Source organism: Ambystoma mexicanum, chromosome 4p (assembly GCF_040938575.1).
Source record: "Ambystoma mexicanum isolate Mex_15411 chromosome 4p, UKY_AmexF1_1, whole genome shotgun sequence".
Taxonomy (NCBI): Eukaryota; Metazoa; Chordata; class Amphibia; order Caudata; family Ambystomatidae; genus Ambystoma; species Ambystoma mexicanum.
Genome location: NC_090927.1, coordinates 499,818,204 through 499,832,810, shown reverse-complemented (window position 1 = coordinate 499,832,810; position 14,607 = coordinate 499,818,204).

Genomic DNA, 14,607 nt, shown 5'->3' with positions numbered 1-14,607 from the left:
TACAAACGGGACAGTGATCTCAGAGGAAGAGCTAGATGGTACATTTGTTTTTGTTGCAATCGCCTCCGGCTCGAGCATGAGAATGGAGCTGCAAAGCTTTCAGACACAGTGAGAAAGGGTGGGGGCCATGTGCACGGTATGCACGGCACTGCACATGGGAGAGAAGCCTTTTTGTATTATCGCAGTGAGGCCTAGACCAAAAAGATGCAGTTGAGGGTGTACAAAATGGATGCCAAGTGTCTCTCGCAACAGCCCCATCTATGCCAATGTCAGCATAAGGCTGCTGTTAACATAAGGGCAATGGAGGCGTCCCCCACCATTGGAAGAGTAAGTGGTCCAAGCTGTACTGAATGTATGGCAGGGGGCCCAAACGACCCCTCACTCCCATATACGAATCCGGCAGCCTTTGAATCACACAGTTCTACTGTAAATATACCTTGCCTTGAATGACCTACACTATGCATTAGCCTTAACCTACCTTGGTTATCCCAACAACGACCCATTACTATCTCAACTAATGGCATAGCCCATACCCGGCATCAAGACTACGGTCTCGCCAGTGCGATTCCCAATCCACAGCTCTAGAGATAGCTAACTGTGCTCTATCTGTGATAGTCCCAAATATAGTAGGCTTGCTACTAAGCCATAAATTGCTGGTCACTGGCTTATTTTAACATTTTGCCTCCTCTATGCCATATTGATCAACAATCCTCAGTCTGAGGTGACATATTCTATGCAAGTCATACACCCATCCTTGACCATGGAGATTAAAACAACTAAAATTCTTCCGCCTTTAAAACATAGCTCTCATGTGCCATATGTTAAACCAACATTATGCCTACCAAGTTCTAACAACCACTATATTAACCAAACCTGGCCCACCAACCCAATAAATATCCCTACCCCTAGCCAATGGATTAAGCAATTTCCAACCAAACCAACTGACAACCAACCTTTCTGTGGCGACCTCAGAAACAAGAGACCAGGTTCCAGATTTACAAGACATACATTGTCAGCGGATTTACATCATGAGAAAGTATGCATACCACCTCGCCCCAACAAATCTACTTCAAACTGCACAACAGCCCCAAGACTGCCTCGTCCTATAACTAATTTACCACAGCCTAAAAAATCTAATCTGAACTCATAGAAGGACCTCACTAGCCTACCCCAGTCCATGATCCCCCACATCAAAGGCGCCTTCATAAATGCTAGATCCATTATTGCTCATGCGACTGATATTCATCAAGAAAGGAGATATAGGCTTCCTAGCTATCTCGGAGACCTGGCCCCATGCTGCTGCAGGACCATCCCTCCTTGTAGCTATTCCTGACTCCTACACCATTGTAGGAGCTGACCAGAAAGAACAAAAGGTGGTGGGGTTTCCTTCATCGCCAAGGCTTGCCTAGCGCTTAGAGTAACCAACGCCCCCATAGTCAAGTCATGTGAACTCTTCAAAGTTAAATTAACTACACCACAGCTAGTACCTTAACCATCCTCCTATTATACAGACCTCCTGTCCCCATCGGTTCCTTCGAGGAGGACATCATCACTTTACTTTTAGACAATACTAAACCCACCTCACAAATCTTATTTTTAGGTGATTTTAATTTAGGATTCCTAGACTTTAACGACCATGCAGTCAATTACTCACTGACTGACTAACAGAATTAGACTTTATGCAAAGAATCACCCAACCCTCCCATGTATAAGGAAGAACACTAGATTGGGTGGCTGACCATAACTGCAAAACTTCCATCATAGCTATCGAAACCCAGTCATGGACTGACCACTTTCTAATTTCCTTCACCATAAGCGCCAATTGACCAGCCATTAAATCCAAAACAATTGCAAGACCCCTCCTGACCAGAAACAAACAATATATCACTACTGACAAGCTGATGCCCATCCAGATCCCCACCTTAAACTCAAGTAAATAGCAAGACCCTGCAGAACATATTGACTTATTTAATAACACTATTACCCATGCCTTAGACTCCATTGCCCCACTTAAACTTCGAAACAGTAAACCAAAAGCACACCTCAACACCCGGTTGCCCCCTCAGTTTAAAGCCCTTAGGCTAGAAAAAAGGAAAATGGAACCCACATGGAAAAATCTACCCTCGAAAGAAAACCAAGACAAAGTGAACGAAATATCCGCCATCTATAAAGCTAAGATTATCAGGACCAAACAAGAAACCTATAACGAAAGGATTCAGAATGCCAGCTCTAGTACTAAGTAACTATTTGTAATCCTGCGGGAACTAGAATCGCCTATAGTCCCTGACGATTGTTGCCCAAAAAACAAAGAATGGTGCACTGACATCCAAAATGCTCTCTCCAACAAAATAGCAGCCAAAAGGCTTAACCTCGCTAATTCAGAGATCGCCCAGAGACCACTAAAAAATCCTGCCCTCAACAAGCTCCAAGAATTAAAATTTGCCCAAGTTACTACCCTAGAGGTCGAAAATCATTGTTTCCCTGAAACCATTGAGATGCCAAGGCGACATATGCCGGGCACAAATAATTAAAGAAGCAGCTAGAGACCTTATCCCATTTATCACCAAATTAATAAACTCCTCGTTTAGGACTTGCCAGGTACCTTCAAACCTTAAAGACACTTGGGTTCTACCCTTACCAAAGAAAGCTACACTTGACCCAACCATCCCAACTAATTACAGGCCCATAACGACTGTCCCCTTCCTACTTGAAATAATTGATAAAGCAGCATACATCCAAATCCAGCAATACCTCAAGGCTAATAATCTCCTATGGCTCAGAAAATCTGGATTTAGGCCTCTCCCCAGAACTGAAATTACTATGATATATCTGAAAATGCAAATGGATCAATTGAAAGATAATAGACAATGTGCACCTCTCCTCCTATTAGACCTATCAACTGCTTTTGACTTGGTGGACCACAATATTCTTTGTGAGCACCTTTCTTCAGTGGCAAACTTCTCACAAGAAGCTGAAGATTGGATTAAATCCTTTCTAAGTAACAGATCGATCAGAGTCTTCTCTCCTTCTGCTGCTGTGGACCCAGCCCCCATTACATGCAGAGTGCCACAAGATCCTTGCGTCCCCCCAACCATGTAAAATGTATTTACTAAGCCATTATTTGACAAATTGGATCACTTGGGTATCATTTACACAAACTATGCAGATGAAACCCAGATACTCATACCTCTCTCAGGGAACTATGACCTGGACCTTGCCCCACTAAATAAAATCTATCTCATCATCCAGGCATGGATGGCAGCCCAAAGCCTCTGCCTGAATGATGAGAAGACTGACATTTTAATCCTTGGAGCCCCTATCAACATTAATAAACTTGACACCCAATACTCTTCTTTCAACACAGATGGCAACATCATTAAAGTTGCTAAGGAAACTAAAACTCTTGGTTTTTTACCTAGACTCCACTCTGAACCTGAGCAAACAAGTTAATGCTACAGCATCGGCTACTACATATACAGGTAAGCTTATACATGCCTGCAAACCTTACCTCTCAACAAATAGCTGCATTATACTAGCAAGAGCATTCATCTTGTCAAAACTTGATTACTGCAACACACTTCATGCAGGAGCTAACAAACAAATACTAAACACACTCCAAATACTACAGAATAATGCTCTTAGAACAGCCTTGAGCATCCCATGGAGAGACCATATCTCTGAAACTAGAAGGAATCACAAATGGCTATCTATTAGGGAAAGGATTTATTTCAAAATAGTCTCCATTACTCATAAATGCCTCGATAATGCTGCTCCTGATCAAACATTCCAATGTTTTAGGTCCAACACCAGAAAGTGGCTATCTACGAATGACACTACTCATTTGAGTGTTTAGATTACCTGTAGATATCTACCTCCTTTCTCTTAAATATGCACTTGTCCTTCGACCTCATTAAACTCGTTGCTGAAAACCTGCTCAACCTGTCTTTGTTTATAGCTTCATTTGCTTTTCTGTACTCATTTTTGCTTTGCTATGACTATTGTGTATGTATCGATTTCTGCATCTAAGCTGTCTTGTAATGTGCCCAGATACCCTGTGTTGTGGTGCGCTCTATAAATCAATAAAACAAACAAACAAACAAACAGTATGCTATTGCAGACGCACTTTGAATTGAAGAACATTACGGGCCCATGATTTGGCGCCTGGGCTCCTTGTGCCTGGAACAGTCTCTACCTTAGGTGCAATTACTTGTCTGAATAGCATTAGAGGAGCGGTCAAAATGTATCTTTTCAACAAGATGGATTAAGAAGTGTTTACGAGTTATGTTTGTCGCTTCTCTTGTTTGTTGTTAGTCTGGTCTTGCATACATATGTCTTTTTGTGCCCTCTGAGGCCTATGAGCATGTGGTGTGGTATAAGCATTAAATAACAAGAAGAAGAAGAAGAAAAAGAAGAAGAAGAAGAAGAAGAAGAAGAAGAAGAAGAAGAAGAAGAAGAAGAAGAAAACAAATAATAAGAATAACAATAATAAAGGCATAGGGCCTCATTACACAGTAGGCGGTAAGGGTTAACGGTCACCGGTAATGGTACCGGTGACCGTTAACCCTTACCGCCTTACTACGAGGTCCCTTAGCGGGTTGGTACTTTAACGGCTGCTATTAGCAGGCGTTAAAAACCAACCCGCTAAGGGACCTTGGTGCTAATTACGGCACCGCAAATTTGCGGTACCGTAATTAGCACCTTCCCCATTCCCATTATGCCCTATGGGGCAAAAATGGGAATGGGGAAGGGCAATGGTGGAAGGGGGAATTACCGCCCCGCCAACCTTGGAATAGGGCGGTAATTCCCCTTTCCACCAAGGCGGTGCCGGTATTTTACCGGCATGGACCAAGGTGCTATTAGCACCTTGGTCCACCGCCTACCGTGTAATGAGGCCCATAGACTGGCATTCTTATTGTATATTAAGGTGGTGGTAAAGCTAATGAAGAATTTACAATTTACACAAGCAACACTGTGGGGCCAGTGATGTGTCACCAAGGCATGAGACCCAAAACAAAGAGGGGAAATGTAACACATGTGGTGTCATGCAATCTGATGTGTCAGGGGGCGTCTCATCTCATTGCAGTATACCATAATTTGTCCCGCTCTATTACATGCCATCTCAATACAAGATTTAAACAGCCATTTAATGTATGGCACATAACAGATATATATTATGTTCATCATAGGCACACCATCATGAATACCACAGACTTAAACTCACTGCCATACTAGCACCATCTCACATCCCCTCAGGTATGATGGGGAACAATATGATGTCAGTAACCTGTGAGCACAACTGGGCTCAATTGTCCAGAAAGCTCCTAGGGGGCATTACAAACAGATGGTAAGTAAATTAAACCCAAGCATGCAATGTAAACGTCAACTGCCACATGTAACACAAGAGGCCAGTACATCACACCACATCACCATTTTTGTAATGCTGTTGGGAAGGAGACAATCCTAACCCACCCCACTCGCAGCACACATGGTAAATAAACCACATGTGAGCTAAGGGGGGAGATGCCATCTTTTTACAAGGCCCAAAACTCATCCCTCTGTAAACTCACAGCTCTCCCATCCCAAGCATCTCTCAGTGAGGGTCCAAGCCATTGCCACCTCAGACCTGCTCTGCAAAAGACTTGTTCTCATGGCAGTCCAGGCATTCACTGTTGCAAATGTTTAGTATCCTTTCAAAGAATGGGTGCTCCATAGAGCATGAGACCGAAACAGGCCCCAGCACAAGTGCCCATTGGTCTCCACTAAATTGCCCATGCCCTCTCAACCCCCACCCCACCAGGCCAGGGTCTACCAGCTCCAAACACCCCAATTCATTACATGCTGATACACGTCTGAGCCCATCGCCTTGACCATCCCAGAGCACCCACCACAGATCGAATCCCATGTTGCAGTATTATCTTCCAAAAGCAACACACATCTGTTTGTTTTATGAGGCACCAGGGAAGGTAGATGGTAGATCAAACCCCCAGGGTGAGGCACCTGGGAGCGGGGACCACAATATCAATGAAGCCCTGAATTTAGAGGTCGGCATGCCACTATATTATCACATCTTTTCTAAGTACCCCACATTCATGCTGAGCCCAGTGACTTAGGGCCCTTTAAGACGAGGTAGCAATACTTTGAGATTGATGGGGATGCAGAAGTTAGTCAAACATCAATAATCAAACCGACTCAGGAAGTTGGCATAACTGGGTGCTGTTCTATTTGCAATTGTCTAAAACAGGGAGTTACAACGTACATCAACAAACATTTGCTCTATTTCTCTCAGCGTGTTACATGAAAAAACAGTTATATAATAAAAACTCATCATAAGTGACATCACACTACACGGCAAACTACAAAATCTACAAGGGGATGTGATAGGATTACAGGGAACATCTAAGCTTACGTTCCATACTGACGGGGTTGTGATTGGGTCTCTACTGTCAAGTGGTCAACTAAGCCCATCCCAAGTGCAGCTCATATTTCGTGTCACTCTAATACTCGACACTTCATTGGTTATACAAACTATAGGGCTCTTTGATACGTAGCCTCCTATCATTGGTTTTGCACCTTTGTACCCTTCTGGAATATTCCAAACGCTAGCAGCACACAGACTACCATACCAGGTGCATGGAAGGTCAGCATGATCATGCCTCCCCTTCCAATTAGCCCCACATCTATCTTCACTCTTGCAGTCTGCCAGTCAATTAGGCTTTGAACTTGGCCTTCAAGAGGCTCTCTGTGCCTGAGAAATAAAGGGAGTATATTCTTGGTTTCGGTGTAGCTCGACCCAATGTCTAATTTTGATCTGACCATGTGACTGGGAGACCTAATTTTCAAGCCTTTTGCAGCATTTCATTCTATTAAATAAAGAACTTTTGACGCCTTCAGTGTTTTTCCATTCCAGTTCTCACGTTCAGTGAATCTACTGGATGGACACCCAAGCTTTCGGTGGCCTTGTCTTCTTGGTGCTGGGCCAGCCAAGCCTTTCTTGAATATCTCTCTCATCACCAGTACATTTCCAACTGCTCCACACTGAAAGCTCTTTCCAATCACGGGTTTCAGCCTTGCTTTAAAGTGCATTGTGGAATATCCACGTTCTATACATTCCTATGTATTATACAAAAGCGCATTGCTGCAAAACTATTCACTACGTAGCTAGCCTTAAGATTACTTTGTCTACTTGCATTACTGCGTCCGTACAAGTGTAAACTGATTTACATATTCTTCAGCATTTCTGTAGAATGAGCATCTTCATCTCAATCCCGAAATGTTGCTCATCTTTACCATCTCCTCTTCAGAGCTTATAGAACGTCTATGTTCTTCTGCCTCGTGCACCTCTTCTAAGTGAGTGATCATCTGCTCTGCATGACGTCCCCAGTCTTCGCTTTTGCTCATTTTCAAACTTCTTCCAGGACTTTGTCCAAGAGGCCATTATTTCTTTGTGAATGCATACAAGGTTTTCTCAATGGATACCTTATTTCCATGATTTTCTGTGGTACTGGCATCCTTACTGGCACTGCACGTGTTGAAATTTCTGGGTCCCAACCTATAGACAGCATGGGGCAGAGCTTTTGGTGGGGGCACTTGACTCCTCCTCTACAATGCAATGATTTGGAGTTCACCATTATTCTGGAAATGTCTCTTCCTATTGTTTAGCTTAGATTAGTTAGTTGTGTATCACATTTGCCCTGATCTTGACTGTGGAGATGAGCCTAGCTGACCCACATGCAACAAGATCAACTGGGAGGCGATGGCCAATAGGTGCTTGGCATCCCTTCTGGAGCAGGCGCCTTCATAGGTGCACCACTAACCAGCAACCTCACTTCTAGTATAGTCGACTGTTGTCATTGATGATGCAAATATCTTTTATAATGTGCTGCCCATGTAACTTTTGGCAGAGCACTCTCGGACAGCAGAGTTCTTTGCAGGCATTTTTAATTTATATAAACGTTGTCATCCTTGCAACTCACCTCTTGGGCTCATTCTCTGATGGGGTGTGTTATCTTTCTTTTGCATTTTATGAGGACACCTGTATGAGTGGGTGCCTTCAATGCGTACGCCCTTATAATCATGAGACACAGTGAGGACACAGAGAGATACCACCAAATTCCATAAGTGTTATGCACAACAATTCCATATTCCATGCTGCAATTATCAGAATGTGGTAAATGCTCCCAAGGAGGCCAGGAGGAGGAAGAAAGTGCCACTACCACTGGCCCATTACATTCTGAAAACATCCCCCCTTCCATCGGCTGCAGAATCATTGCTGACAGGCATGGCAGAACTCCAGGGAAAACACCATTTGCTACACTTGACACTTGCCACCAACAGTGCCTTATGCTTGCCTGCTGTCACACCCTTTGAAATGGTTAAGACCTCTGCCTCCATTATACTTGCTGCCACAACATCCACTATGGCAACCGCCACCACTTTCACCCAGCCTGCTGCCACACCATCTAACGTGGTCACCTCAACCACAGTACCATGCAATCCTAGCACTGTTAGGTTAGGTATTTACTCCACCCCTCATCTTACACTGTCCCCCTCTTTTCATCACTGGGGTAGGTGGAGTTTATGCATTCTGGCAAATAATGTTCATTGAGATACGAAGCAGATTGAAGAAGAATGTATGTACATAGATGCCCTTCCAAGATGGCGCCGCTTTTCGTTGAGCAGGGACTCTCGCAAGTCCGTCTCCTACTCCATGACTCTTGCCGTGCATGCATATCAATTTTAATGACGTATGCCAAATTTTTTTAAGGGTTAGAATGGGTTGGGCGGCTTCTGAATACTACGGCAGACATTCCGTATCCCGCTGCCTTGACATGAGGCAGATTTTCTCACCCTACTCACATCCAACTCAGCAGGTAAGCCGTATGGCCATTGCCTCGCCTCCCTCCTTACTCATGTGAAGGGTGGAATAATGTCCTGAACGATGTATTGTGTAAACATGCCCAATTGGACACGTTTACTCAATATACACACTAGAATAATTTTTAAAATACTGACGATGCGTGTTATGTGTGTTATCTGAATTCCCTCGTTAGTTCCCTAGAAACTGACAGAATTGTATGTGCTATTGTAGGATGTACCAGAATGCAAGATTATACATGCATCCGTGAAAATGACCAGTCACCTGATCCAATCTTCGGGTCTGGTATAAGCAAAATAAGGGTAAGAAATGCTACCTCTCCACAGTGTATAGAAGTTACAAAAAGAGAATGGGCCTCATTACGAGTCTGGCGGTAAGCGCAGCGGTAAAACTGCCTGTTTACCACCAGACTCGTATTACCATTCCGCCTCTGTGACTCCCGGAATTACCAGGGCATTACAGCCCCAGTGTCCCGGGAGTCACGGAGGCGGAATGGTGTTAATCCCCATTCCCATTGAGTTCCATAGGACTCAATGGGAATGGGGAAGTGGAAACTCGTGATGGTGCTGGTGTTTCCACGTCCGTCTGCAGGCAGGAGGTGTTCAACCCACCAGGTCAGACCTGGCGGGAAGATCACCTCCCGCCTGCAGGACTCGGGATCGGGCGGTCCGGAATTAACAGTGGCGGCCACTGTTAATTCCGGACCGCCCAACCCGTAATGAGGCTCAATGACTTGAAAGAACACATGAGTAAAACAAGCACTTGTCTCTTCCATTACTCCCCCCCACCCCATTTATGCATCATCTACAGTTGGGGTGATTTACATTTGGACACAATTGCAACTCTCTCCATTTTTTGGCAGCATGCTAAACCATGATGTGGCCCTGAAGAAAGTGGGAGAATAATAGACACCACTGAAGCCAGTAGGCCTGATATGACACTTTTCAGAAAAGGAATACACCATTGGCATGGTAAAAGGGTCTCAAAGTAAAGAAATTGTTTTTAACTCTACACCAGGAGGGTGAAGGTTTTTTTTAGAACAACATTGCACATGAATTAATATGGTTGCAATGTGTGTTCTGGAACACCGACAAATGGTGGTTGTTACAATCAATCAGAGCAGACTTTTGTTTTGCATGATGTTTTACGGTGTGTGAATGCAGAGCAAAGAAAAAGAATAAAAGTGAAGATTTTCATTTGCGAAGCAAAGAACTCATATGTAGAAGAAGTGCTTTGTAGAATTGATGGTGGCTAGAACTAGATAGGGCCAGTTCTCTTCCTATCCCCTCACATAAGATAAGCAGCCCATCAGCGCAACCTAGGGGTAATTATTATAAGAGAGCTTAGTTAGATTTGTTGGAGGTCTGTTCAATCGCACCTGCTGCAATTGCACAGAGCCTGGAGCATATGTCATGGTCAGGGACTGCATCTGCGGAGCTCCCACATTAAAATACTGCATACCCATCCGTCCACCCTTGTGTCATACCTGATTCACCATGTCCCTGTTGTCCCAATTGCCCCTGCTCTCCCTCCATGGAGCTGTTAATCACACTCCCTTCCTAACAAATTTTCGCAAACATTTTCTGATCAAGCGTGGTCTCTGACTTTTGTGTCGGTTCTATACTCTCCTTTTCCTTGCCTTTTCCTTGTCTACTTTTACAAAAATGAACAATGTGTGCCTGAATTTCTGGCCAACTCATGGCCTCCATCTCTACTACTTTATCTAGATTGTGTTGGACTTCTTTGGGGAGTCCCATCTTTAGCATGTTGTAAAATAAATTGCCACATTCTTATCCCTTGCGTCTCTCGTCTCTGCCCTCCACATCTCCTGAATTAACTGGATATGTGCAGCAGGATCATCATCCAACTTCATTGTTTAATCTAGAATTAAATTTATATCAGACCTATCAGGATCCATAATCTTCAGGATCCCCATACCTGTGCTCTGCAATTATTGAAAACTTCTCCATTGTGAGCATTTGAATACAACTGAACTTCCGGATATACCCCTCTCCTCCCCATCAGAGCCGTGAATATGCTTTTCATATGCCTTATGGCCAACATGACACCAACATTGTGTTTCTCTAAAGCATAAGTCCACTTCCCCACCACTGCAGTGAGCGAAGGGAGCGTCTTCATCAAATTATTCTTGACATAATACCCCTTTCACAGAGCCTTTCGGAGCAATGGAAACTGAGTAACACATGCTTTTACTGGAGCTGCCCCATCTCTCCCCTGCTACTTACTACGGCCATACAAGTACCACAGCGCATCCTACGATTCCATGGTATACTTTCTGTCGCTCCTACTGGAGTGGGAGGTGGGGTGGCAACACCCTGCTCATCCTGCTCTCCCTGCTCGACATCTGATTCCCATTCCTATTTGTCTCCTACTGCTGTTATTACTTCCCCTGACACTTCTGCAGGCACGGAAGCATACTCAGCACTACCGTAGGCTGCCAGCTACCTTGCTCTCCCTGCCTGTATCCTGTACCCATAGCAATATTTCTGTTCTCCAAGTCCACATTGCCCTCTGTGATAATTGATGTATACAACTTAACAAGAACTTTCCCATGCCTCCACCTTCCTTCCTCTATGTACTTTGCCTGTCTAGTCACTTCTTCCTGCTCTTCATATCTCTGCCGCCGGAAAAGCACTACTTTTTCCACTGTTAGCCTCAGTGCTTCTTCCAATTTTCTTCCAACTCCTGTGCCTCTATTGCCACTCACAATCTATCCTCTATCCTAGCAGGGAATGGGAGAACTCTCCTCTTTCTCCCTCATTCATAACCCTTCATCTGCTCTTCTAACTGCCGGCCTCTCTCTTGTTCCTCCACCCTTAATCTCTCTGCTAACCTAGCAGTCAGGAAGTTATTCCCTTTCTGCTATCCAGTCTCAACCTTTCTTCAGACCTAGCCATTGAAGGAGTTACCCTTCCACTTTCCTCGCTACCCCACCTCCTAGGTATTATAGCTTATGGAGGTGTTACCTGTGTTCATCTCACAACCGCTAGAATGGCTGTCGGGAAAAATTGAGGTTTGAACTCAAGGTCTGTATACCCTCCTCCGGGCGGTAAAAGATAGCAACTATATGGGGGCGGTGCAGAAGGAATTCCTGCACCCTCCTTTTTTGGCCCTTCCTCTGAGACTTTAACACTATGGACCCTATTGCCTTTTAAACACATCCTCCATAGTTCAAAGGTGTTTAACCGCTTCTCTAAATTTGAGCCTTTGTCGTAAATTCCCTCAGTAGGCCAAGAATTTAGCATTTTACCCTTAGTATCTGGCAGCCATTCCAAATGGTATTTTAGACTCTTCACCTTTTAACCAGGAAGTACCTGACACAAATGATTCAGCTGAGCCCCCAATTTACCCAAATTTATTTCACAAAAATTAACACCAAAGCTGAACCTGTGGCACAAAATGTCCTCCCAAGGAAACCCCCTTTTGATCCCTTCCTGGTTTCTTACTGTCCCCCCACAATCACTCACCTTACTCTCTTCACCTTGCTTAGCTATTTACTTTAGCTATACTTCTCACTCTTACACAAAAGACAGCATATTTTCCCACAAACATACACCAGCCAATATCTCTGGGATATCGCTGTCACTCGAGCATAGAAGGAGTGCAATATTTTCTACTACAACACTGCTGCTCTCGCTCTCTTCATCACTAGTATGGTATTCTCTACTACAATACTGTTTTTTGCTGACTACAGAAATATTCCTTTTACTACTTCTACTAACCAAGGAAAGCGAGACAAGGGCTCTGACCACACAGTCAATACAGATTGAATGCCAAGGGCATACTCCAGGAAGTTATCTGCGGGTAGACTTACCATAAAATGCCACCCCACCTCTAGGCGAGGTCTCCAACGAATCACACAAGCAAACTGAAGGGTATCAAGAAAAACCTCACACAGGACGTGCTGGTGCAAGATACCACCTCACACCTCTCAAATAACAAACTAGGTACAAATATATACAGGTGACTTACAACATAAACCAGTTCACTCACTCCTTCAAAGCATTCACTCTTTCAATCCCCTTAAACACAGCTAACTCCACGCACAGACTCCAATTCTACCCTTAACAAAAACCCCTTAAATCAAAGGAACAACCCTCTTGTTTCCCTATTTCCCCCCCAAAAGTACACTCACATGAACCCGAAAGCACTCCAATGTGGTGCTCCGTCAATTTGTCCTGCACAGCTGGACCATGGTACCATGGCTCCAGGGAGCACATAGGCCTTTAACCAATATGGCCGACGTAAACCTCTCTTTTTCACCATGCATGGAAGATTTTGCCCACCAGAGAGACGCCACAGCCGAGTTGTGCAAAGGGGTGGCCCCTAATGTCTCAGAAAGCCTGGGGTCCCCTTGTGGTCACCAGAAATGTAGGGGCGGGCCTCCAATCACCTTAACCCAGAGTCGTCGCACATCTTAAGAAATGATTGCACGTTTTTGTCCATAAAGCAAGTTTATTGTACGAACAGCCGGGAGGGGGTTGACGACCGTATGGAGTCAAACTAACCCAGGTCTCTCTGAACCACACAAGTTGACACATTATGTACATTTTTGCAACAGTCAAAACACTCCCATATGTTTTATTATAAACCACCCGCCACACGTGATTGGTTAAAACCTATACAAAGAAATCCCATCTTTCTCCAATTCCCCCGTTCTCATTGGTAGCCATTATCTTAACTACCATCTTTAGCTGATGTGTAGAGCACACCTCTTTTTAGGATTAATCCGTGGTATTTCATGACATCATATATATTCACATACAATCATATTTCAATACAGGTTCTAGCTGCTCTGAGAGCTCTTTTTCCAAAATGTAATTTGCACATGGTTTGCACAGATACTTCAAACAACATGAGAGAGAGCAGAATAAACGGGTTCCCTTTGAACTGTCGATAGCCAGCTCACGCCCCCCTGCTTACTGGCAGCCTTAGAAAATTCAAATCTAATGACTACCAATTCAGCACACGTGGCACTTCCTGAAAAACAATCAAAACATGCAGTATCGGTCGACCCTGGCCTCTGGTGTTCTTCACTTCATGTTTATTGTTGGTCAAAACCAAATATTTGGATTGCTATGCAAGTCCCCATACACTTAAAAATGATTAAATCTGCCTTTGCGATACTACCAGGCCATAGGAAAACCTTAGTCCGTTTGTTAGCTGAGCTGACCATCTGCTAAGGTTGTAGTTACTCATTTACCCTTCATCTGGCCTCTGAAACTCTGAAAAACCAGTTCCTCCAAGTCACTTAAAATGTATCTCACGAAACCCTGACTTCCGAGTTTAATCCATTTATTAAAAAAAGGCCACTACATGTAGATTTATAATTCCCTGTGTATGTATATCAGTGTGCATGCATGTTTAATACCTGTCATGTTTTCCTCCTAGTGGGTTCTTTTTGACCAGTCCTAGCATGCACATTATGAATATTCTTGTTACCCAGCTTCTAGGCACTTCATTGCACACCATATCTGGATCGTGTTTATAATTAATTTGGCAATGTTGAGATTAACCTTCCTTCGTGTGTGTAAATCTAATATGTATCAACTTGAACACAAAGTAACACTTAAAGTAACATATCACATTAACATTTAACTACACTGGATACATATATAAAATTGCAACCCAGCTCTTCCTTTGCCACACCCCATTCACAAATATGGATCTCGCAACATGAACCCCTCTATCTCGGTGGGACCTTTCCTGAC